The following is a 26,081-nucleotide window of genomic DNA, read 5'->3' on the forward strand; positions in this document are numbered from 1 at the left end:
TGTTTTTTATACGGTGTTTATTTCACTATATTTCAGCATATTTTGCATGTGATTTGATATTTCAACATAGTTATGTGAAACAAACACAGTTCTTATGATTCCCAGAATGTGCCTTGTCCACCTAGGGTTGAGGGCACACTCTACTAGGAGTGTTGCCTCTTCCTGGGCTTTGGCTCAAGGCACCTCGTTGACAGATATCTGTAGAGCTGCGGGCTGGGCAACACCCAACACGTTCGCTAGGTTTTATAGCCTTTGTGTAGAACCTGTTTCCTCCTGTGTACTCGCTTCGGCCAGTAGCGCGAGGAATTAGGTTAGTGTTGGCTTGCTACGCCATTCTCGCCCCACGGGCCAGATACGTGCATTTTCCTGCTCCGTTGGTTACCCAACAAACGGCTAACCTCGTGAGTTCCTCCGTCACCCCCCCCCCCCCCGGCGTCAGGCGAGGCGGATCGCCGGTCGCCAGTCCTGTTACCTCTCACTATGAGCTGAGTTCAGGCTGGGGTTTATGTTGCGGTCCCTACGGCGACCCCATGTGTTCTCTCCACGAGATGGTTACCCCCGGGTTAGCCAGTGTCTTCCCCTCAACAGATTCTGCTCTGTCGTCTTTGCTGAGTACGCTCCCACCCTCCGGGCTGGGACTACCTCAGAGACTTCCATGTGTTCACTACCCTACAGGCTAGTGCACATGTGTATTCCTAGTGCCTTCCTTCGGGCAGGTTTTGGGCTCTGCAGTGTTCCCTTCTACATCGTGGGCATGCTTTCCCAGTGTTATCCAATGTCCACTGAGTGGGTCTTGCGGAACAGCAGTGTGACTCTTCCCAGCTAAGCTTCCGCACATAAGAGATAAGTTTCAAGAAACTGCTGGCTGAAGCTTAGGCAGGGCGCTGGAAGGGGCCAGCACCATGGCGTTTTATTAGGGATCCCAATTCGTTGGAAACTCCTCCGACGAGACGTAGGAGTTCCCGAACGAAAGGTAACGTCTCGGTTACGTATGGTAACCCTCGTTCCCGGAGTAGGGAACGGAGACGTCTCGTCCCGTCGCCATGCTGCTGTACCTTCGCGGAGGACTGGACACCGGTCAGCTCATCAGCGAAAAGCGTTTGTGTATGCGTTTGCTTCCGCCTTTATACCCGCGCTGGTAGGCGGGCCGCGGAATGCAAATGTTGCATGCCAATGTTCATTGGCTCGTTTTAATTCACTCGAAGGCAAGTGGTCTCCGTAGCGTGATCCCAATTCGTTGGAAACTCCGACGACGAGACGTAGGAGTTCCCGAGACGTCATTCATTATAATAGTGATCAGCACATTAATAAAACATATTTGTTTGTTCCAGGGAAGAAGGGCATATAGGGGTCATGTGAGGGTCTGTGAGATTAGATAAGGAAATCATTTTTAGGTGAGCTAATACTGAAACTTTGGTGTCAGATCAAATAAATCTAAAAAGTCTAAATCTAGACAAATCTCTAAATCTGAATGTTCTGCTTTTAAGATTACACTTAGAGTTAAAAAATACTTTAGCTTTAAAATGCATTTTCAGACCCCTGCATTCAGTTTCATTGTTTTTCTCCTTCAAATAGTTTGTAACACAAGAACAGAGAGAATTAAATAAAAAGAGGAGTGACAACTGTATTTATCAGCAGTGTGAATGAGTAAAAGTCTTGATTAGTTGTGTGATCATGATCATGTAGAAAGAGTTTAAGAGGACAATGATGTTCAACTCACCCTTCACAGAGAGAGAAACAGCAGAGCTTGATGTTGATGTTCCATCTCTCTGTCCTTTACACCAGTACTGACCCTGATCAGACTCAGTAGCTCCTCTGATAGTGAGAGTGTCTCTGTTTACAGTGTAACGCTCAGATATCTGTAATATTACAATGCCTTTATACCACTCATATCTCCAGTCACTGTGATCAGACTTTATCACACACTTCAGATTGACTGTTTCTCCAGTGAATACAGATCTGTCTGGTGTCACAGTCACTGTAGATGTGGGGAAACCTGAGAAGAAAGACACAAACATAAAGACTGAAACTGCTCTTTCAGGGAATAAAACTGATTGTTCAGAAGGACCCTCGGTTGTAAACGCTGGTTGTAAATGGGAATGTTGCTGGTATAAACCCTGCAGTGAATGAACTGTTAACCATCACTATTGTGTCCTTGAGCAAAGCATTTGACCAACGGTTTCCAGAGGGATTTAGTTCATGGAGCCATTCTGTGACAGAAATACATTACACTGGTCTTGGTCATACGATGATTAATATAATTTTGCAAAACGGAAAAGAAAGTTGAAAAAGAAAGTTGGCAAACCACAGTTTGTTATACAATTACAAATTGTTTTTTAATATATTAATGTAGCGGGTAGGGTGGTTGAGATGGGAAGTGTACCTTTAAGACCTGCTCATTGGCACTGATTATTTGGTCCCTTTAAATGTGTCGTGAGACATGAACAGAAAAACATTAATGTGGTGTGAGTTGAAGAGTGAGCCTCTTGGTGTATTGGCTGTGTAAACTGGAGAACGGAGAGTCTTTTTGGAAGGTCATGCCTATTTGTCGTTAATACTAAACTCATTGAGAACCGCTTAACACGGCTCTTTGTTTGTAGCTCGGTCTGGTGTCTGCGTGTATGGTGACCAGTAAATGGTACCAGCAGTTACGAGTCTACAGAACTTGCTCACATAATAGCGAGAAGTGATTCTATACGGGTTTGCAGCAACGTAAGTTTATTACCCTTTTTTTCTTTCCGATGGAACGTAATGTTTAGCGCTGATCGTTTCCTTTCTTTGATATTGCCTATGAATAGAAGCAACAATGGGAAGAGTGCACAGCTAATAGTCATCCACACCATTGAACTTTATTGTTACGGGGCATATAGCTCTAATTCATCTAGGCTGGTATCCAAAGAAAAATGTAAGTTTATCGAATCCCTTTTTTGTCCTAATTTTCTAATTAGAGATTTAATATTGTTTTAAATTGTCATGATGCTATCAAACATCGCATCATAAACCACTTATGCTTGTGATTACTGGAGAATTGCCTTCGTCTGTCACTTGCCACTGTTTTTCCCAGTAGCACCTCAATGCAGTACATGAGATCCGGGGGGCGGAGTTGGATCCAGATATAAGGGGTGGAGATTGGTAGGTTTAGGGGTGGGTTTAGGGATTAAGGGGGTGGAGACGGGTAGGTTTAGGTATATGTAAGGTGGGAGGAGTTGGATTTTATCCGACTCCTCCCCGTGGATTTCATGTTCCGCAGTGAGGACCATCTCGTTTTTCCTGCGTTTAATCATTCTGTTTTATTTTTTATTTCTTTGGATGTTTGAGTGTGTGTCTTGGGGATCTGCTACCACCGTTCTGTGATGACCTGGATCTAGGTGGGCCTAGGATGGAGTCCTGCTAGTGGTAGCTTGTTAATCTAAATGTTGTTTTTTTTGTTTTTTTTCTGTTTGGCAATCATCATATTCCAATATTCGGCCTATGGGCATTGTGCAATATCTCCTTTGGGGACAGTGTCTATTTTGCAATGTTCACTATAGTGTGAAATGCTGTGTTAGTGTATGCACGGGCGATTTGGTTTGAAGTGTCTCTTGCAGTGTTGGGGTGTGTGTATGTGAACAGTATTTATTTGACTTTATGCACTGTAGTCTTAATATTGTTAGACTTTATATCCTGTAACTCATTTATTATGAGACTTTTATTCACTGTGTGATCTATTTATTGTAGAATTGTCCACTGTTACCTATGGGGAAATTTGTCTGCTCTGATTGCCAATCAGTAGCCTATATTATTGTCTAGTGTTTAATAAAATTATATTTGATTACATCAGTCCCATTTCTGTTCCTTTATTGGATACAACCTGCCTAAATAGTTTAAAGGGGAGCACGGTTTGGGTTTTCTAGTTTAGATATTCAAATTGTGCGTCGGAGCGCCCCCTAGGGGTCACATTTATTTCATGTTCTCATCACAGGTGACGTTTCGAGTCTAATGGCCATTGAGAACATGAAATACATGTTTCTATTATTGGAGCTGTGGTGTGCCAACTTTCTCTTCCCTTTGCAGTTTCTGTGGTTGAGCTTCCTCACTGAGTTTGTTTTGCCCGCTGGATGTGTGCATTTTGTGTTGAACCTTATATTAAAGATGGAGACGCACATAAGACTGGAAAGTCACAATTTACATGATTTTATAATAAACCAAAACCTCCACAAAACAAACAAACACACACACACAAACACACACACACACACACACACACACACACGTGTGCAGTTACTGAATAATGACTAAAAGTGAATTTCTTCAGTCCTCTTATAACAGATGTGGATGAAGATTATAAGTGTTGAAATATTAATTTAAATGATCATTAAACAGATGTGAATATGAAGACTCACCTGATACAGTCAGTGTAACAGCATCACTGAAGTCTGTGTGTGAGTCTGATCTCTCTCCTCTACACCTGTATTTACCACTGAGAGACACATCAGCTATGAAACTGAACTCTGCTGTTGTTGTTGTATGTGGAAAGACAGTGTCATCATCTCTAAACCATCTGTATGTCTGAATGTCTCCTCCTCCCTGGATGTCACATGTGAGAATGACTATCTCTACTTCGAACACACGCTGATCTGGCTTCACCGTCACTACAGGTTTCACTGAGAAACATCAGTAAATATTGAAAAGCATTGCAGTATCAAGATCACTGTCATGAACTCAAAACGCCTCGGTTACGACTGTAACCTCGGTTCCCTGAAGAGGGAACGAGCGTTGCGTCGAGAATGACGCTATGGGGAACGCTTTGCGTGATGACGTCTTGAAGCACATGTAAAATCAGTCCAATGGTGTGGCGGAACGTCAGAGGCGGGTGACGTCACGTACCAGGAAGCTATAAAAGCCGGCCTGAAACAGAAAACGAAAGCTTCGTATAGTCTGAAGTCGGGCTGACAGGAATGAAGGAGATATGGCAGGGCGACGCAACGCTCGTTCCCTCTTCAGGGAACCGAGGTTACAGTCGTAACCGAGGCGTTCCCTTTCAAGGGAACTCGCGTTGCGTCGAGAATGACGCTATGGGGAACGTCTATACCAACGCCTCCATAGCTACAAGTGTCTGTCCTGTGTGAAATCTGGAGAGCAGCACTAGGAAGACAGAACATGAGACCCTGGAGCAGAGTCTAGATCCAAAGAGTAGAACCTGACGAAGGTGTGCGGTGAGGACCAGCCTGCCGCATCACAGACGTCCTGTAACGATACTCCTGATATAAGGGCCTTAGAGGCCGCCATACTCCTAGTAGAGTGCGACCGGACAGCCAAAGGAGAAGGCTGTCCAGCCGCCTCATAAGCAAGTGAGATAGTCTCAACCACCCACTTGCTCATCCTTTGCTTAGACACTGGACCTCCCTTGTTAGGGGAGCAAATGTCACTTTTACGCCACAGGGCAGCTCTGTGGACATACGCGTCTAACGCCCAAACAGGGCAAAGCAAATTATTCGCCTCCTGGTCCGATTTCGAAAGGGAGGAGGACCTCCAAGTGCCACGAGGGAAACGAGATACCAAAGGGGTCTTTCCCCACAGACATTCCACCCAAAGGACTGTGGTAAGCACCTACGGCCGCCACATAAACCTTTAAAGTGGACGGGGTCAGACCTGCAGTGAACCGGTCCTGCAGGAACTCCAGAACTGTACCAATTGGGCAGTTGACTGGATCCAACCGACGGTCACTACACAAAGAGGTGAATACTCTCCAGTTCAGGGCATAAAGTTTCCTCGTGGAGGGAGCTCTGGACTGTAGAATGGTCTCAACAACCTCAGTTGAGAGACCTGACTCTATGAGCTGGGCCCCCTCAGAGGCCAAGCCCACAGGTTCCACAGTTCTGGTCGGGGGTGAAAAATCGAGCCCCCTGCTTGGGACAGAAGGTCCCTCCTGACGGGTAGCTCCAGAGGAGGCCCGTCGAGGAGGGACACAAGATCGGGAAACCATACTCTGCCCGGAAGCGCGGGGCTATAAGAAGCAGGCAAACCCGGTCCCTGCGAACTCTTTCCAGAACTCCCAGGAGCAGAGCAACTGGGGGAAAGGCGTACAGACGTAGCCTCGGCCACGTCTGTACCATAGCATCCAGTCCCAGAGGAGCTGGATGCGTGAGGGAGAACCAAAGTGGACAGTGAGACGTCTCTCGAGACGCAAACAGATCCACTTATAATTTCCATATCAGCTCCACCACCTCGGGGGTGGAGCCACCATTCCCCGGGCCTCGGCCCCTGTCTCGACAGAGTGTCTGCTCCTATATTCTGGACCCCGGGGATGTAGGCTGCCTTGAGTGACAGCAACTTCCCCTGGGACCACAAGAGGATATGGCGTGCCAGCGCAAACCCCCTTGATATAGGCGACTACCGACGTGTTGTCCGTATGTACACATGGTGTCCCCTGAGATCTGTGATAAAGCTCCTCAGAGCCCGGAAGAAAGCTAACATCTCTAGGCTATAGAATGCCAGGAACGATGATGGTCTTCCCACAGACCTTGAGATGAGCGACCCTCAGGATCGCTCCCCAACCCGTGAGGGAAGCATCCGTCGTTAGCAGTTTGCGACGACAAGGAGCTCCCAGCACTGGGCCCTGGGACAGGAACCAAGGTTTCTTCCACATAACCAAGGCACGTAGGCATCACCGCGTGACCTTGATTGTGCGAAATGGGTTGCCCCTCGGGGAAAAACCCTCTGGTCCTGAGCCACCATTGCAGGGGCCTCATGTGCAGCAGTCCAAAAGGTATCCCGTTGGAAGCTGCTGCCATGAGACCCAACAGTCTCTGGAACTGTTTGACAGTGAGTAGCTGGCCTAGCTTTACACTTCTCACAGCTGCCAGGATCGAAGCGTGGCGATGACAGGCGCGCCTGCATCGACACTGAATCCCAAACCACGCCTAAAAAAGTGGTCCTCTAAAATAGAGAAGCACACTCTTCTTGGCGTTCAGCCGTAACCCCAACTCTTTCATATGGGCGAGAACAACATCTCGATGTTGAACCGCCATCTAATGCGACTGAGCTAAAATCAACCAATCGTCGATGTAGTTCGTGATGCGAATACCCCGGAGGCGCAGAGGCGCCAGAGCTGCATCCACGCATTTGGTGAAAGTGCGGGGTGATAAAGCCAGGCCGAATGGAAGAACTCGATATTGGTATGCTTTGCCCCCGAAAGCAAACCTCAGGAACTTCCAATGACACGGACGGATGGAAATATGCGTCCTTGAGGTCTATCGTGACAAACCAGTCCTCGGACTAATCTGTGGCACGATTGTCTCAATGTTAACATTTTGAACTTGAGCTGCATGACAACTCGAAGATCTAAAATGGGACGCAATCCCCCGTCCTACTTTGGAACTATGAAGTACCGGCTGTAAAACCCGGTTTCCCTGTTGGAGGGAGGTACATATTCTATGGCCCCTTTCTCTAACAGAGTGTTTACTTCCTGTTCCATAACCAGAACCTGCTCGGGGCCCACACTGTGGGCAGGAACCCCCATAAACCGCGGTGGGCGTTACTAGAATTGTATCTAATACCCTTTTTCCACGGTCTGCAGGACCCAACGAGAAACATTTGACAGTAGCTTCCACGCTGTCAAAGATTCTACTAGAGGTACCAGTCTCTCGAGACTGGTTTCTGGATTTTGTTGCTGTTGAGTAGTCGGTTCGTCGCCCTGTAACGGCGCACCGGCAGGGAACGACCAAACAGACTGCTCTAGCACCCTCCTCAGAGGGGGCGGGCATCCCGAGGCCACTACGTTTCCGGGTGGACCTTGAGATATGTGCTCGCCGGAGACCGCTGCGCCCTGTAACACCGGAGGCGGCAGGGTTGGCAGAACGGTCCCCTGAGGGCACCGAAGAGAGACGGCACCGTATTTTTCTCCTGCTGTTGAGTAGTCGGTTCGTCGCCCTGTAACGGCGCACCGGCAGGGAACGACCAAACAGACTGCTCTAGCACCCTCCTCAGAGGGGGCGGGCATCCCGAGGCCACTACGTTTCCGGGTGGACCTTGAGATATGTGCTCGCCGGAGACCGCTGCGCCCTGTAACACCGGAGGCGGCAGGGTTGGCAGAACGGTCCCCTGAGGGCACCGAAGAGAGACGGGCACCGTGAAAGAGGTGTTAACCGCTCTGCTTCGGGGGGACTACCCTCATTTGTCCTGAGCCCTCAGACATCAGGACTTTTTCCCAGCAGCCTTCTTGGCGGTAATAACGGTCCGCAGATCCGTTTTACCCCTCGAAGACTGCTGGGTTTGAGAGCGCCCTCCGTGTCCCCGAGATTTTTGTGGGGGAGCACGGGAGGAAACGCTCTGTTTCTGAGTGGCGCGGTGCTCAGCGCTCTTTTTAGAGGAGTGAGGCTGCTCCCGCTCAGCAGCCTCATAGAAAGAACGGCGGGGGAGAAGTTTCTGAAGTCAAATCAAATCAAATCAAGTATATTTGTATAGCGCTTTTCACAATACAGATTGTATCAAAGCAGCTTCACAGTATTAAAATAAAATAATACAACAAAGTTTGTTTCTAGTGGAATTTATTGATTGATAGAATAAAATTAAATATCCCCAAAATATCCCCAACTGAGCAAGCCAAAGGCAACAGTGGCAAGGAACCGAAAAACTCCATCAAGTGACCTAATGGTGTCCTAAAACTCCATCAGGTGACCTAATGGAGAAAAAAAAAAAACCTTGGGAGAACCCAGGCTCAGTCGGGGGCCAGTTCTCCTCTGGCATTTATGAACTAGAGGCCGGATTGTAGTTTGAAACTGTGAGATTAACAATATTATATGAATGCCTGGCTGAAAAGATGCGTCTTTAATCTAGTTTTAAACTGGGAGAGTGAGTCTGAGCAACGAACAGTATCAGGAAGGCTATTCCAGAGTTTCGGAGCCAAATGTGAAAATGCTCTCCCTCCTTTGGTGGATCTGGATATCCTAGGTAGGACCAAAAGCCTCGAATTTATTGATCTTAAAGAGCGCGATGGATTATAGGGTGATAGAAGATCCGCTAAATAGACTGGAGCTAAGCCGTTTAGGGCTTTATAAGTCAGTAGCAATACCTTATAATTAATACGGAACTTTATAGGTAGCCAATGTAGTGATGATAAAATCGGTGTTATATGATCATATTTTCTTGATCTAGTAAGAACTCTAGCGGCTGCATTTTGGACTAACTGTAGCTTGTTTATTAAGGATGCAGGACAACCGGCTAATAAAGCATTACAGTAATCTAGTCTCGAGGTCATGAATGCATGAACTAACTTTTCTGCATCAGAAACTGATAGCATATTACGTAGCTTAGCAATGTTTCTAAGGTGGAAAAAGGCTGTTTTTGTAACATACGAAATATGATTTTCAAAAGACAGGTTACAATCGAGTATAACACCCAGGTCTTTTACTGTAGAGGATAAAGTAACAGGACATCCTACGATGTCAAAGTTGTATTGTGAGAGGTTTTGTGGGCGGTTTTTTGAACCGATAAGTATTACCTCTGTCTTGTCTGGATTTAATAATAGAAAATTACGCGTCATCCAATCTTTTATATCTTTAACACACTCTGTCAATTTGGATAATTTAGCGTTTTCATCCGGCCGTGATGAAATATATATTTGAGTGTCATCAGCATAACAATGGAAACTAATTCCATGTTTCCTTATAATATTTCCAAGTGGCATCATATATATTGAGAATAACAGAGGGCCCAACACAGATCCCTGCGGCACTCCATAGTTTACTGGAATTATGATCGATTTTTCTCCATTTAAATAGACAAAATGGTAGCGGTCAGATAAGTATGATCTCAACCAGCTTAATGCTTGTCCTTGAACACCAGTATAATTTTGTAGTCGATCTAAGAGTATTGTATGATCTATAGTATCGAACGCAGCACTTAGATCAAGTAAAACTAGTATTGAGATGCAGCCTTGGTCAGAAGCTAAGAGTAAATCATTTGTGATTTTAACGAGCGCAGTTTCAGTGCTATGATGCGGCCTGAATCCTGACTGAAACTTTTCATAGATATCATTTTCTTGCAAGAAAGAGCCCAGTTGAGTGGACACAACTTTTTCTAGTATTTTAGACATAAAAGGTAGATTTGAAATGGGTCTATAATTTGCTAGATTATGCGGGTCTAATTGTGGTTTCTTAATGAGAGGTTTTATAACTGCCAGTTTAAATGTTCTTGGAACATGACCTAAAGATAAAGACGAGTTAATAATATTGAGGAGAGGCTCTTCCACTACAGGTAACACTTCCTTCAGTAGTTTAGTTGGTATAGGATCTAATAAACATGTTGTTGTTTTAGATGAAGTGATAAGTTTATTTAACTCTTTTTGTTCTATAGTTGTAAAGCACTGTAATTGTTCTTGCGGGGGGAAAATTGAGGCTGAATTATAAGGTGCGATTGAGGATTGAACGTTTACAATTGTGGTTCTGATGTTTTCTATTTTCTCAGTGAAGAAGTTCATGAAATCATTACTACTAAACTGTAACGGGATATTTTGTTCGGGTGACGTCTGTTTATTTGTTAGTCTAGCCACGGTGTTAAATAAAAACCTAGGATTGTTTTGGTTGTTTTCTATTAGTTTGCGGAGATGCTCAGCCCTGGCCGCTTTTAGGGCCTTTTTATAACGTGACATACAGTCTTTCCACGCGATTCTAAAGACCTCTAAATTAGTTTGTTTCCATTTACGCTCTAAATTACGGGTTTCTCTCTTTAGAACATGCGTAGTATTATTGTACCATGGTGCTTTAATTTTCTCTCTGACCTTTTTTAATCTAACGGGTGCAACAACATCCAATGTTCTAGAGAGAATGGTGCTCATAGTGCTTGTTAGTTCTTCTAGTTCATCTGTTTGTTTGGGTTCAGGCAGCAGCTGAGACAGATCAGACAAGCAACTCGAGAAATTATCTATGGTGGATGGAAGGATTGTTCTGCCTGGTCGAAAACGCGGCGCCGCATGACATATTACAGCAGTACGTAATATGCAAGTTACCAAGTAATGGTCAGTGACATCATCACTTTGTGGAATGATATCTATATCGGTTGGATCGGTTCCATATGATATAATTAAATCGAGTGTGTGATTAAGACGATGAGTTGGTCCGGTGACGTTTTGTTTGACCCCAAAGGAATTTAATAAATCTATAAACGCAGCCCCTAACGCATCATTTGGATTATCTACGTGTATGTTAAAATCTCCAACAATTAATGCTTTATCTACATTGACCAATAGATCTGAGAGAAAATCTGCAAACTCTTTTAGGAAATCAGCGTAAGGCCCAGGCGGTCTATATACGGTAGCCAAGGCTAGAGATAATATGGATTTTTTTCTAACATCTAAGAGCGTAACATTTAGTACAAGTATTTCAAACGAAATAAACTTATAACCCGTTTTCTGAGTAACATTGAGAATATCTCTATAGACCGCTGCAACACCGCCGCCACGACCAATCAGACGGGGTTCGTGCTTATAGGAGTATCCTGATGGAGTAGACTCATTTAGACCGAAATAATCATTAGGCTTAAGCCAAGTTTCAGTAAGGCAAAGTACATCGAAGCTATTATCCGTGACTATTTCATTTACAATAACTGCCTTAGGTGTGAGTGATCTAATGTTTAGAAGACCTAGCTTTAGAAATTGTTTTTGGTTACTAATAGCAACATTTTCTGGTTTAATAACAATTAGATTTTTTCTAGATCCTGCAGTAGATTTATTATTTGATCTCACTAAACGAGGAATAGACACAGTTTCTATGCAATGTTCTACACAATGTTCTACACTACACTGAAGTGCAGCTGCCTGTTTTGAAGCTTCTTGTGACTTCGCTACAGCACTATTAACTGCGTCTCCAAATAACCCTTGCGTGGATACTGGTGCATCTAAAAGAACATGTTTTTCTTTGTCCTTTATGTCACTTAAGTTGAGCCACAGATGCCTCTCAGTGGCCACCAGGGCTGCCATAGAGCGGCCGATGGATTTAGCCGTCTCCTTGGTGGCCCTGAGAGACAAATCCGTGGCTCTACGCAGTTCAGACACCGTATCAGCACTAATACCCCCGCCCTCCTCATAATCACCCAATAACTCAGCCTGGTAAGCCTGCATTATGGACATTGTATGTAAACACGCTGCAGCTTTACCGGCGGCGGCATAAGCTTTATGAACCAGGGAAGAAGTAACTTTTACTGGCTTGGATGGAAGTGCAGGAGCCTTCAGAGAAGATGCCGTTGCTGGAGAGAGATAGCTCGCGAGCGTCTCTTCCACCTTCGGCATCTCCCCATAACCATGCTCTTTATAATTGTGCAGTATACACTCGATATGACACTGGTTTCCCCCACGATCTCGACACCTCGGTGTGGAGATCGGGGAAAAACGGAAGGCTTCTGCGCTGAGGCTGTGCACGAGATGGCAGGAAACGTTCGTCGAGCTTGCTTTTCGAACGAGCGCCCTGCCTATCTTCTGGCCACTCAATAGATAATCGCTCGACAGCTCTAGTGATAACATCAAGCAATTCTTCAAACGCATGAGACTGAGGTGGCGAATCCTCAGACTCAGCGTCAATACTAACAACGTCCAACTCCTCAGAGCTGGACAATTGCAGTATTGGTGCCTCCATCGGGGGGGAAGAAACCGCAACGCGTGCTTCCACACCCTGATGAGAGGCACTGGATCTGTCAGAAGGAGGCTGGGATAAGGCAGAGCCCGTCTCAACATCCACTGACAGATCCATTTGCGAACCCCAGGTCTGAGATCGACGCCGAGCCTCAGCAGCGGCGGGACCCGAGCCCTGAGGAACGTAATCCTGACTAAATCGAGCCAGGCGGGATCGGAGCGTACGCAATGGAAGCGCGTCGCAATGCACACAGTCACCACCCTCGAGTGCTGACTGGGCATGCTCCTCTCCCAAACAAACAACACAAAGAGTGTGTGTGTCACCTCCCGTTAAATAACGCGGGCAGGGATGAACACACACTCTAAACTGCTGATTGCTCGCCATACTGAATATATAATATAGACAGACAACACCAAATAACAAGGACAGATTTCAACACAGAGCGCGACTGAAGACTCAGAAAGCTTTCGTTTTCTGTTTCAGGCCGGCTTTTATAGCTTCCTGGTACGTGACGTCACCCGCCTCTGACGTTCCGCCACACCATTGGACTGATTTTACATGTGCTTCAAGACGTCATCACGCAAAGCGTTCCCCATAGCGTCATTCTCGACGCAACGCGAGTTCCCTTGAAAGGGAACTTTATCAGGAGAAAAACACTCAAATAAAAAATCTAGTTTGCTTATAAATTGTAATTATTACATCAACAATGTGGTAAAAACTAACTGAAACTGATGTATGTATCCAGTCCGCATTTCCTTTGTATTATTGATCTTCCCGTTCTGAACCACTGTAAAAAAAAATCTGTAGAAATTGCAGTATTACTGGCAGCTGCTTGTTTTACTTAAACTAAAATAACAGCCTCATGCAAAAACTAAAATATGCAAAGCATTCTGGGAACCAAAATCTGAAGGGGGAAAAAAAAAACAGAAAAAGGTTGATGAAGATTTCTGGTTCCCAGCATGCTTTGCATTAGGTTGTTATTTTATAATTTTATTCTGTAAAGACAAAGACTTGTTAATGTTTAATGTTCATTTAACTTTGAACAAACTGTTGCTAGTAAATAACATCAATTTAGATCTACAGTAAGTTACTGGCAAAAAGCTGCATAACTACAGCATTTGTTTTTACAATTTTTTACTTCAGTCTGTCTGTTCTCAAGCCCTTTTCTCTTCCAGCCCTTCCAACCAAACCACACTGAATGAATAAAGCTAAGCATTGGTGCTCAAGATCTTAATGACACACAGTCAATAATTAATAAAAATGAGAAAAAAACATTTCTGTTTTATACAGTGGATTATGATCTTTTGAAATTAATGTCTGACTGAACTACTTTACAACTGCAAGACTGTTTGTTTGATTGATTGAATAAATAGCAGATTTCTGTAATGTTTTGCAGCATAAGGAACTACAGTCAGATGATTCTGTGAAATATGCAAAACATGGACATAAAACATCAGCAAAGAGACAAATGTGGGATCCTGATGTAAACATGAAGATAATATGGTTATAGTAAACCATATATAGTAAACTACTATAACACAATTCACATTAGTTACAAACTAAAATGTACTGCAGTAAAGCACAGTACCTTGGCTGAGTCCAGAGTGAACGAGGGACATCAGCACTAAAAGCAGGAGAAACACAGATATGAAGCTTTTCCAATCCTTCAACACAATGTAAATCACACACTGAAACATGTCTAGAGTTTATTCTACATGAACTGAAAGTGTTTTTCTGTTGTGATGCTCGTTCAGGAGAACTGATGGATTATTGTCCAGCATTTAACATCATCACACACACTGACGTCACAGGACTCGTGAACTGATACGAGAGTCGATTCAGTGATTCACTGTTTGATTCACTGTTTGATTCACTGATTGATTCACTGTTTGATTCACTGATTGATTCACTGTTTGATTCACTGATTGATTCACTGTTTGATCACTGAATTGAGAGTCGATTCAGTGATTCACTGTTTGATTCACTGTTTGATTCACTGTTTGATTCACTGATGCTCAACAACAATTAAGCAGTTTGAACACTGAGCTTCACAACATACAACATCATATGACATTATAGGCTAATGTAGAAGATTTTATTATTTAGAAAATAAGTAATTTACGCTATATATTTGTACATTATTATCTCCGTGTGTGACTTTGGTTTGACTTTCTGAAGCCTGAAGAAAGCAGAAAATTATATTCATATTCTAGTATGACACTTATATTCTAGTATAATCACACAGTACAAAGACCTTTTACCCAAAAATGTCTATAGAGTGTGTTACCATCTTTGGAAAAGGATGTATGGTATATATGTGTGAGCCGAGCAAAAATCTGGAGTGGTTTTCTGCAGGAGACACTCGGCTTTGTTGCAAAATAAAGTCTAATATTTCTGGCATCAAAGATCTCTGAGAAGTGATTTTTGACAAAAGAAAGAAACCAACAAAACTACTAATCAATAAATGTGATGTCAGTGTATTTCTGTAACTCTGCCTTCATAGTTCTTGTTCTCTTGTTTTGTGTTTGTTTTTTTTAAGTTTTGTATTTATTAATTTTTGCTCCCTATTGAATTTTTCCTGTATTACATGTTCTAACCCTAACATGAAAGACACTATTAAACATGTATAAATAATATAGAATCATGCAGCTTTCACAGCACTACAATGCATTATATCACAGTACATAAAAATACACTTTATTAATAAAGACACTTGCATACACATGTTAAAAAATAAAATATTAACATTAATGTGATTAAAGTTTCACATCACTGATTCTTCACTGGAACAAAACAAGCTTCAGAACCAAATCAGGCCAAAGTGTTTGAGACACACGACATCACTTCCTGTCTGACTCGGCACCATCAACTTCATTGTGACTGTATAGTGGCTGCAAAATAATTTGGACACTTTGTGTGTTTCTCATATAGTACACTTTAATGACCCAAACCCAGTTCAGCTACTGTGAACCAGAAAGAAAACTTCAAGCTTCTTCTGGTCTAAGAGTATTTTAACACCTCGTTTGTTTCAGCACTTCAAGAGCTCTCGCCTCGGTCAGAAATAATTCATATGTCAACAATAAATGATCTCAGTTCCTCTTAAAAGTACCCCAAAAAAACATATTCAGACCACAGTATTTTAATCTGTTGACCGCTTGCAGTCTCTCAAACAAACTAGTGTGAAAAAGCCCTTAAACCACATTAAAAATGTATCAATATATTTGCTATTTAAATAAATATAGTTCAAGTACAGTTTTCAATCAAGGCATTTGTTAAAATAAAATGTATTAGCCTTGCAAAAATATGAATAAATAAATCTGTTTAAAAGGACAACACAAGTCTGAGACACTTTCTGATTGTCAAGCATTGGTGGAACATGTTCATATGTCGACGTCATGAACTTATTCTGGAAACCTGTGGTTATTCTGACACACGTGTGAACTGACATCATACAACAACTAAATATGAAGTTCAGGCGAACATAAAAAAATAAATTAAAAAAAACGTAACAACATCACATTGAATCTGATCAATAAATAATACAATAAGCAGTGAGACTGTGGGTTCATACTCTCCTACACAACAGTCATTATTATATCCCATCTTCAGCTGAATATAATGCATTAGAAACAGAAAACAGAAGATAGTAAAGAATATGATCAAATACTCACAGATGAGAGGCAGTGCACAGGAGCCCATACTGTCACATTAATAGACTGTTTTAACAGCGCTGAGTGTTAAAACACACACTTACTATGGCAAGCTGTTTTAACTTTTATTCATTTGCAGGATATGAATGGTTGATATCAAGAATTAAATTTTTGATATCAACAATTACATTTTTTATACCAAAAATTTAATTGTTGATATCAACAATTTAATTCTTGATATCAACAATTGAATTCTTGATATCAAAAAGTTAATTGTTGATATCAAAAATGTAATTGTTGATATCAACAATTTAATTGTTGATATCTGTAATTATTTTTTCACTAGTGAAATGTCACCATAGGCTGCCATTCAAAATCAATTGTTGATATCAACAATTGATTTCTTACTAGTAGAAATATAATTTCTGATATCAATAATTACATTGTTACTAGTAAAAATGCGAATTGCTGATATCAATAATTCAGTTGTCACTAGTTGAAATGTATATTCTTGATATCAACAATTGAATTGCTTCATTGCTTCAATTTTCATTTTGAATATTTGAAAATGTATCAATGTTATTTCAGATATCTAAAATGGCTTTCTTACTAGTAACGATCACATTCATGATATCAGAAATTAACATTGTCACTAGTGAAAATGGAATTATTGATATAAAAAATGAACATTGTTACTAGTAGCAATTCAATTGTTGATATCAAGAATAGACATTTCAACTAATGACAACTGAATACTTGATATCAAAAATAAAGGTTTTTACTAGTAAGAATTATATTTCTGATATGTGAAATTGGAATTTCAAATTCTTGATATCAACAATTGATTTTGAATGGCATACTATGGTGACATTTCACTAGTAAAAATACAATTACAGATATCAAGAATTATAGTTTTTACTAGTGAAAAATTAATTATGGATATCAAGAATTAGCATTGTTACTAGTGGAAATGTAATTTCTGATATCAAAAAATACCATCGATACTAGTAGAAATCTAATTCCTGATATCAATAACTATCATTTTAACTAGTGAAAATTTAATTGTTGATATCAAGGATATCATATATCCATATTTCATATCCTGGAAATGAATAAAAGTTCACACGGCTTGCCATACACTTCCTGTGTTTAAAAGAAGAGATGAGGGAGGAGGAGATAAACTTACATAGAAATACACAGATAAAGAAAAGACAGATCCAGTCTGAGATATTTAGCTACTAATTTATTCAAGTTGTCACAGCTCTGTTCATCTACTTGTAAATCATATTTTCCAGTTCTGATGGAGATTGTTCTCACTGTTATTGTGTTCGTTCACACAGTCACACACAGAAGACAGACAGTGATTAAAGTGAAATCACCACGTGACATCTAATGTGTGTCTAATGTAACTCTACAACATATCAGTGAATGAAATACAGCCTTTTATCATAATGTTTCATAAAACGTACTCGGTTACTAACGTAACCTCGGTTCTCTCTAGAAGAGGGAACGAGTACTGCGTTTGAAAAACGCACTGGGAAAAGTCTCTTTTTCACGAAATACTGAAGCAAAAATTATCCTTAATTTTGTAATATTGTAAAGCGCATTGCAGCAGCACACAGCCATGGGCGAGACGGCTCGCTCGCTCATTGGCTGCTCTGCGGCAACTGCATAAGCCCATCGAGCGAGGCCTGTAAGATGACAGGCCAATGAGGGCGCTTCACGCCCTCCTTGCCACTTCCCACCGAAACGGGCGTGGCCTAGCCCTATAAAGGTAGCTCGAGAAGGCTGACTCACTTGATTTATTTCATCGCCGAAGCGAACCAGAGTGAATCGCACGCACAGCAAGGAACGCAGTACTCGTTCCCTCTTCTAGAGAGAACCGAGGTTACGTTAGTAACCGAGTACGTTCTCTTACGAGAGTTCTCTCGTACTGCGTTTGAAAAACGCACTGGGAACCCAATGTAAAACGCCGTGCGTGCTGGGAAACAGACACCTATAAGCCTGGAAGCGAAGCCCAGGAATTACAGTGCACAATCACCAGAGGGACTCACAGAGAGTCATGGAAACAGGAGGGGAATCCCTCCGTCCCCATATATGGTAGCGTCCGCAGACGCAATAACATGACATCACATAGACAAGGCAAAGAGCCTGACTAATGTGGGAATGTGGGTACTACGCAATACTGCCCATATGACAGTCGGCAGCGCGCTGCGCTTGCGATCTCAGTGTTCTAATCAGACGACTGATTCAGCTACACCGACAATAGCTTAGCCTGTAAGGCGGGAACCTCTAGGTTATAAAACCTGATAAATGTAGACGGCAATACATATATCCTGTAAGGAGATCCCACTAGACCAAGCCCACGACGAGGCGACGCCTCTCGTGGAATGTGCTCTGACAGCCAGTGGGCACTGAAGACCCCTGGAAGTGTAAGCTAACGCTATGGCGTCAACTATCCATCTGGATAGGCTTTGTTTCGAAACAGCCATTCCCTTGGAACGTCCACTGAACGAGACAAATAGCTGCTCAGTCTGTCTGAAGACAGAAGAGCGAGACATATAAGCTCTCAGAGCCCTAACAGGGCAAAGAAAACTTAAGTCCCCTTCCTCGCCTGACACCGGCAGGGCAGACAGGGAGATAACCTGAGCCCGAAACGATGTGTTGAGGGATTTTGGCACATAACCATGCCTAGGTTTGAGTATGACTCTTAAGTCGTTAGGCCCAAACTCTAAGCACGCCACACTCACAGAGAGCGCGTGCATGTCACCTATGCGCTTCACTGAAGCAAGAGCCAACAAAACACTGTTTTGAATGACAGATGTTTGAGGCTAATTGTTTGGATGGGCTCGAAAGGGGAACCTTTCATGGCCTCCAAAAACCGTAGAGAGGCCCACATAGGGACCGAAGGAGGTCTGGGAGGATTCAGCCTCCTAGCTCCCCTGAGGAAGCGGATGACTAGATCGTTCCTTCCTAATGACTGACCGAGCGTTGTTTCAGAGAACGCTGTGATAGCCGCCACATAGACTTTGAGCGTGGAAGGGGCTCTGCCCTTATCCAACAGCTCCTGTAGGAAGGAGAGAACCTCCGTCACCTCACAATCGATGGGTGAAACGACCCCGAGCTGTGCACCAGCTGGAGAATACCGACCACTTCGAGGCGTAAAGCCGTCGAGTCGACGGAGCTCTAGCCTGAGTGATAGTATCTAGCACTCCCACTGAAAGGTCAGCGGGTACCCGTTGAGCGCCCACACGTGGAGGGACCACACTCCGGGTGAGGATGCCAAATCGAACCTCTGGCCTGCGAGAGGAGGTCCCTCCTCAATGGCACTGGCCACGGGGCAGTGTCTGCTAACTGCATCAAAAATGGGAACCATGGTTGGTTCTTCCAGAGCGGCGCTACAAGCAGCACTGAGCATTTCGTTCCCTGACCCGTTCTATCACCTGAGGAAGGAGGGAGACGGGGGGAAAAACGTAGAGCGGACAGCGCGGCCACATTCGGGACAGCGCGCTCTCGCTCTTGGAAAAGAACGCGGGGCAGTGAGCGTTTTCGTGGGACGCGAACAGGTCCACCTCCGCTCTGCCGAATCTCTCCCACAACAGCTGGACTGTTTGCGGGTGTAGAGACCATGAGACCTAGCATCCTCTGAAATTTCCTGAGCGGGATAGTCGCGCCGCAGCGGAGAGAGCTCGCTGCGCGCTGAATGTTTAGCACGCGCTGTGGCGACAGCCGTGCCCTCATAGACTGTGAGTCCAGAACTGTACCCAGAAACGAAATCGTTTGACTGGGGTTCAGCGAACTCTTCGTCCAATTGACTCTGAGACCAAGATTCTCGAGGTGATCGAGTAAAAAGGCCCTGTACTCCACGAGCTCTGATCGTGATTGAGCCAGAATCAGCCAGTCGTCCAAATAGTTCAGCACTCGTATGCCTCTGTTTAGTCTGAGAGGAGCGAGTGCTGCGTCCATGCACCTCGTAAGTGTACGAGGTGCCAGGGATAAGCCGAATGGCAGGACTGTATACTGGCATGTCTGGCCCTCGAAGGCGAATCTCAAGTATCGCCTGTGACGTGACGCTATCTGTATTTGAAAATACGCGTCCTTCAGATCTATCGACATGAACCAGTCTCCTCTGCGAATATGAAACTGCGTTTCATTAATGCTTTGTTCAGCTGTCTTAGATCCAGTATGGGTCTGAAACCCCCGTCTTTCTTGGGCACCAGAAAGTATCTGCTGTATAGCCCCCCTTCGCTTTGAGCTTGAGATACAGGCTCTATAGCCCCTTTGCTCATCAGTTTTGATATTTCGGCACGAAGTAGGTGTGCTACTTCTGAATTCACCGTAGTTTCGACGCGCGCTGTGAAGCGGGGAGGGCGTCGACAAAACTGTAGCGAGTAGCCTCTCTTTATAATATCCAGCACCCACTCCGAAACCCCTGGAAGCGCTGCCCATGCTTCTGCATGGATGGCTAAGGGTTGGATGCAAAGCGCGCCCTGTTTGCTGGGCGACAGAGGCGCTTCGGTGTGCTGTAACGTAGGCGTTATGCCTGTGACATTCGAGGCGGGGAGCGCGCTGATCACAGCGGCAGAGCGCTCGTCCTCGACCCCACTACGGTGCTTAACCGAGTGGGACTCATGTTGTCTGTGAGTAAGTGTGGGCGGGAAGCGGGCACATTTACTGCTTTTGACGCGCTGTCTGCCTGAGCAGAGCGAGCGTGCACAGGTTTCGTTTTACAGAAACCACGTGACATGTGGGAAATGGGCACATTTACTATGTTGGGTGCGCGATCGAGCTGAGTCGATTTTTCTGGGTAGCCGTAAAACGGCTTTTGTGTGCAGGCAAGCAGGCACGAGTTGTACCACGTGCTCGTCGGCTGCAAAATACACATCTGCAGTCGCCTCTCAGGGCACTAGCAGAGCGATTTGTATTCGCCGGCATAAATTTATTTTTATTTTTTTTGCCGTTAGACCCGGGAATCGAACTCGGGTCGCCCGCGCGAAAACCTGAGAATCTACCACTGGGCCACAGTGGAAGACACATTGGCTTTCAGTTAACACGAGTGTTTGTTTGCAAGCATGCGGGTAGCATAACATGCAATATCGACATTTTCAGACGCACTCGACCTCGCTGCGGTGTTTAACCGAGTGAGGGAGGGCTGGGCGAGTCCCGTAGGACACGTAATGTCTGTGATTGAATGTGGGCTCGGAAGAGCGGCACATTTACTGCATTGAGCGCACTGTCTGCCTGAGCAGAGCAAATGAGGAAAGGCTTCTTTTATAGAAAACCATGAGACATGCAGAACATAGTGTTTGTGGGCATCAGCAGTGGGCACGTTTACTATGTTGTGTGCGCAAACGACCTTAGTCGATTTTATGAGCGCGGGCCCTGTATGAAGGGCTGTGCTTGTGTGTAGGGATGGGCACTAGACAGTGGGCATCTTCTCTACACATATAGCACTATCGGCAGTGGCCGGAACACCAGAAATACATCCCTATGGGATTTTTCTAGGTAGCCGTAGAACGGCTTTTGTGTGCAGGCAAGCGGGCATGGGTTGTACCACGTGCTCGTCGGCTGCAAAAATTCACATCTGCAGTCGCCTTTCAGGGCGATCTGCAGTCGCCTTTTAAATTTTTCTGCCGGTGGACCCGGGAATCGAACTCGGGTCGACTGCGCGAAAAGCTATTAATCTACCACTGGACCACAGAAGAAGACAAATAGGCTTTCAGTTACCGCGAGTATTATCCACACTAGCGTTTGTTTGCAGGCATGCGTGTAGCACAACATGCAATACTGACATTTTCAGATGCCTGAAAAGTGTCAGAATGTGAGAAGAGTGGATATCGCCCGGTTTCATTGGGGCTAAAACACTCCATTCTCCTTTCGCCAGTGACGCACGGGAACCGTAGAAACAGTGTTCGGTTGCAGGCAAGCGGGTACTACGCGCTTGCTGGCTGCAAAAATGCACCTCTGCAGTCGCCCTCAGGGGACTGACAGAGCGGAGCATTGGCGGCATAATATATGCCGCAAGACCGGGACCGGGAATCCACCACTGAGCCACAGGGGGATAAAGGTAAAATTAGGTCATAAAGTATTGCATGCAGGGTAAGATTTGTGAAAGTGTAAATAAGATTGCAAGCAAATTAAATTTGCATGCGCAAGAGAAGATTTGTAAAGGTGTAAATCGCCTTTCAAGTGTAAGAAAAAAATATTTGCAGCATTTAACTGTTATTCGTAAGTGTAATGCATGTATTGTGAAGCTGCAGCTTCATGCTAACGCAAAATAAATAGGATCTGTATTCTTCTGATTTCCATTTTTCCACGCTAACACTTTTGGCACGGTTTTTGCGCACAAATACGGCCAAAAGCATTGCAGGCCTGTGAACAGCAATTGGCAACCGAAAGCAACAGAGTTAGGAACTGCAAAACAGATTCATTGCGTAAAATCAAACTTTGTGTAAAAAAATAAACTGTTGCAAATGTCTATATGACTTGTTGTGTACATGAGGCAAAAAAAAGTTACCGAAATAACCCGATTTGTACAGTTGCGTCTTTCCTTTACCTGCGCTTCCAGTTTTGACCCGGTTCTCTCACTCATTGAGTTCGATAGGCTTATGCAGTTGCCGCAGAGCAGCCAATGAGCGAGCGAGCCGTCTCGCCCATGGCTGTGTGCTGCTGCAATGCGCTTTACAATATTACAAAATTAAGGATAATTTTTGCTTCAGTATTTTGTGAAAAAGAGACTTTTCCCAGTGCGTTTTTCAAACGCAGTACGAGAGAACTCTCGTAAGAGAAACTGTTTTCTGTTCCTCTTCGGCTCTCAGTATAACAGGCCTCGACTCGATGGGACTGGAGAAATGGTTGGAGAAACAGAATCAAAAAAGGCCAGATATTCTTTAAGTCAGGGTTAGGGTTAGTAGTAGTAAGTTAATAAAGTGAACAGGGCCTTTGGAAAATGAGTCCTGACCTTTTAAAAAGTTTCCTTAATGTGTGTTAACAGACCCTGAATATGGAGAACATTAGGACCCTGAAACACACAAGCTGTCGACCAGCGATCTGCAGTCAACATCACAATCCCTGTTGCTGATAAAGCGGATGCATTTGAAATAGCTTGTTTGTTTAATAAAGATTGTTTTACATGAGGATTGATAGAATAAACAAGTAATCCAATGTCATTCAATTCTGGCAGAATCTGCATATTTTCCATCCTTTTTTAGTTTATTAAAAACATTCTTTCTGTAATATGAGATAAAAATCTTCATCATAAAAGTGTTTTCAGAGCGGTTCATAAACCCTTAATGAAGAAATTAAAAACGAGGACCGTGACGTCTCCCAGCATGGCACAGCCGGGGCCCCACCCTGGAGCCAGGCCTGGGGTTGGGGCTCGTATGCGATGGGGCCCGGCCGGGCTCAGCCCAAAGAAGCAACGTGGGGCCGCCATCCCATGGGCTCACCAGACTGGTGCAAAGTCCTGGATATGGAAATTAGCTCTAGGGACGTGGAACGTCACTTGCTGGTGGGGAAGGAGCTTGAGAATGTGCTTAAGCTTGAAAGATACCGACTAGAGTCGGGATCACCTCCACGCACGGCTTGGGCTCTGGAACCACACTCCTTGAGAGAGGATGGACTCTTCACCACTCTGGAGTTGGAGTTCACCCCGGTGAACGAGAGGGTCGCTTCCCTGCGCCTTTGGGTCAGGGATAGGTCTCTCACTGTCGCTTGTGCCTACGGGCCGAACGGCAGTGTAGAGTACCCGGCCTTCTTGGGGCCTCTGGGAGGGGTGCTGGAAATTGCTCCAACTGGGGACTCCGTTGTTCTACTGGGAGACTTCAACGCCCACGTGGGCAGCGACAGTGACACCTGGAGGAGCGTGATTGGGAGGAACGGCCCCCCTGATCTGAACCCGAGTGGTGTTCTGTTATTGGACTTCTGTGCTAGTTACAGCTTGTCCATAACGAACACCATGTTCAAGCATAAGGGTGTCCATTAGTGCACATGTCCATCAGTGCACATGATCGACTTTGTGGTTGTTTCATCTGACCTGCGGCCGTATGTCTTGGACACTCGGGTGAAGAGAGGGGCGGAGCTGTCAACTGATCACCACCTGGTGGTGAGTTGGATCCGATGGCGGGAAAGGAAGCTGGACAGACTCGGCAGACCCAAACTGACTGTGAGGGTCTGCTGGGAACGTTTGGCCGAATCCCCTGTCAGAGAGATCTTCAACTCCCACCTCCGACAGAGCTCCGACCAGATCCCGAGGGAGGCTGGAGATATTGAGTCCGAGTGGACCATGTTCTCCACCTCCATTGTCGACGCGGCCGCTCAGAGCTGTAGCTGTAAGGTCTCCGGTGCCTGTCGAGGCGGCAATCCCCGAACCCGGTGGTGGACACCGGAAGTAAGGGATGCCATCAAGCAAAAGGAGGAGTCCTATCGGGCCTGGCTGGCTTGTGGAACTCCTGAGGCAGCTGGCGGGTACTGGTAGACCAAGCAGACTGCAGCATGGGTGGAGTTCGGTGAGGCCATGGAGAAGGACTACCGGTTGGCCTCGAAGAGATTCTTCACAGTTGCCTCCGATGGAAAATATGACTTAAAGCAAGGATTTCCAATAAACCTATAGTTTCATCACAAGCATTTTTTTACCAAGCAAATCTTACCAGAAAAACGCCACATGTTAGTTCAGTCTACGGCCAGTTCTGTTTTTCTTTAAAAAATTACCCGTAACCTAAAACAGCGATTATACACAGTGCTATTCCATTCTCAAAACTAAACGTGTTTCCGCGTAGACATTTAGTTTTACTCCAGCGATCCTCATTCAACAATGAACAACAACAAGGCAACACCGACAGAAAAAATAATTATAATTAATATAACAAGCCAAGGTCTACAAAACAGTAACATCACTCGAAAAACGTGAAATCCTCCTGCGTTGCAAAGAGTTTCATCTTGCTTCGGACTTTGACACACTGGCATTCTGACACAGTGAGCTTCACTGCCAATCTTATCTGTGTTTATGGACCATTTTCTGGATAGAGCTGTGCCACATCCAACAATTTTAGCTATCATCATTATCAGTATGATTAAATGCTAAACAGTTAAAGAAAAAAAATAACATATTTAAACACATTTAAGACTTAAAACATATTTTAAAGGCTTAAAACATATTTTAAAGGGGGGGTGAAATTCTATTTCATGCATACTGAGTTTTTTACACTGTTAAAGAGTTGGATTCCCATGCTAAACATGGACAAAGTTTCAAAAATTAAATTGTACATTTGAAGGAGTATTTCTGTGCCAAAAATTGTCCTTCCGGTTTGTCACAAGTTTCGGAAAGTTTTTTTCGAGTATGGCTCTGTCTCACGTAAGATAGGGCGGAATTTCCTTATATGGGTCCTAAGGGCACTTCTGCGCAGGCGCGCGCGCACTCGTAGACCAGACAGACAGAGAGAGAGAGAGAGAGAGAGAAGATAGCGAAAGCAGCGAAAGCATCATCAAAGCGTCTCTGCTCGGGGTTTTTGGTTGCCAGGGCAGACAACCATGCACATATTCCCAAAGAACCCAGCGTTAACGTACCAGTGGATGGAGTTTGTTTTTTCAGAGCATCAACGGAGCTGTTTAAGACTTTGTTCCCTGCATTACGAGATGGTTGTTTTATAAACAAAGCCCAGATCGACGGATTTGCAGATCGTCTAATGCGAGCAGTCGCAATGATAAAGGTTCGCGGTCGTGATTGGAACCGGTGAGTAAAACTGGTAACGTTATCTGCTTCTAAAGTCTCTGTGTTGTTAGTGTGGCGCGTTAGCTTCGCCCACACGGCCATAGACAGTATAGCACA

General features: G+C 44.4%; 2 protein-coding genes across 2 annotated transcripts in view; both read right to left on the minus strand.

Moving 5' to 3' along the window:
* Positions 1–24,997, minus strand: part of LOC311079190 (uncharacterized protein) — a 220,949-nt gene extending 195,952 nt beyond the window's left edge. The window contains exon 1 of the mRNA XM_084108403.1: positions 24,904–24,997. The gene's annotated coding sequence lies outside the window, so the exon portion shown is untranslated. The remainder of the gene's footprint in view (positions 1–24,903) is intronic.
* Positions 1–26,081, minus strand: part of LOC311079167 (Fc receptor-like protein 2) — a 248,771-nt gene that overhangs the window by 37,403 nt on the left and 185,287 nt on the right. The window lies entirely within an intron of this gene.

The sequence above is a fragment of the Abramis brama genome, assembly GCF_963993115.1.
Source record: "Abramis brama genome assembly, chromosome: 3".
NCBI classification, from domain to species: Eukaryota; Metazoa; Chordata; class Actinopteri; order Cypriniformes; family Leuciscidae; genus Abramis; species Abramis brama.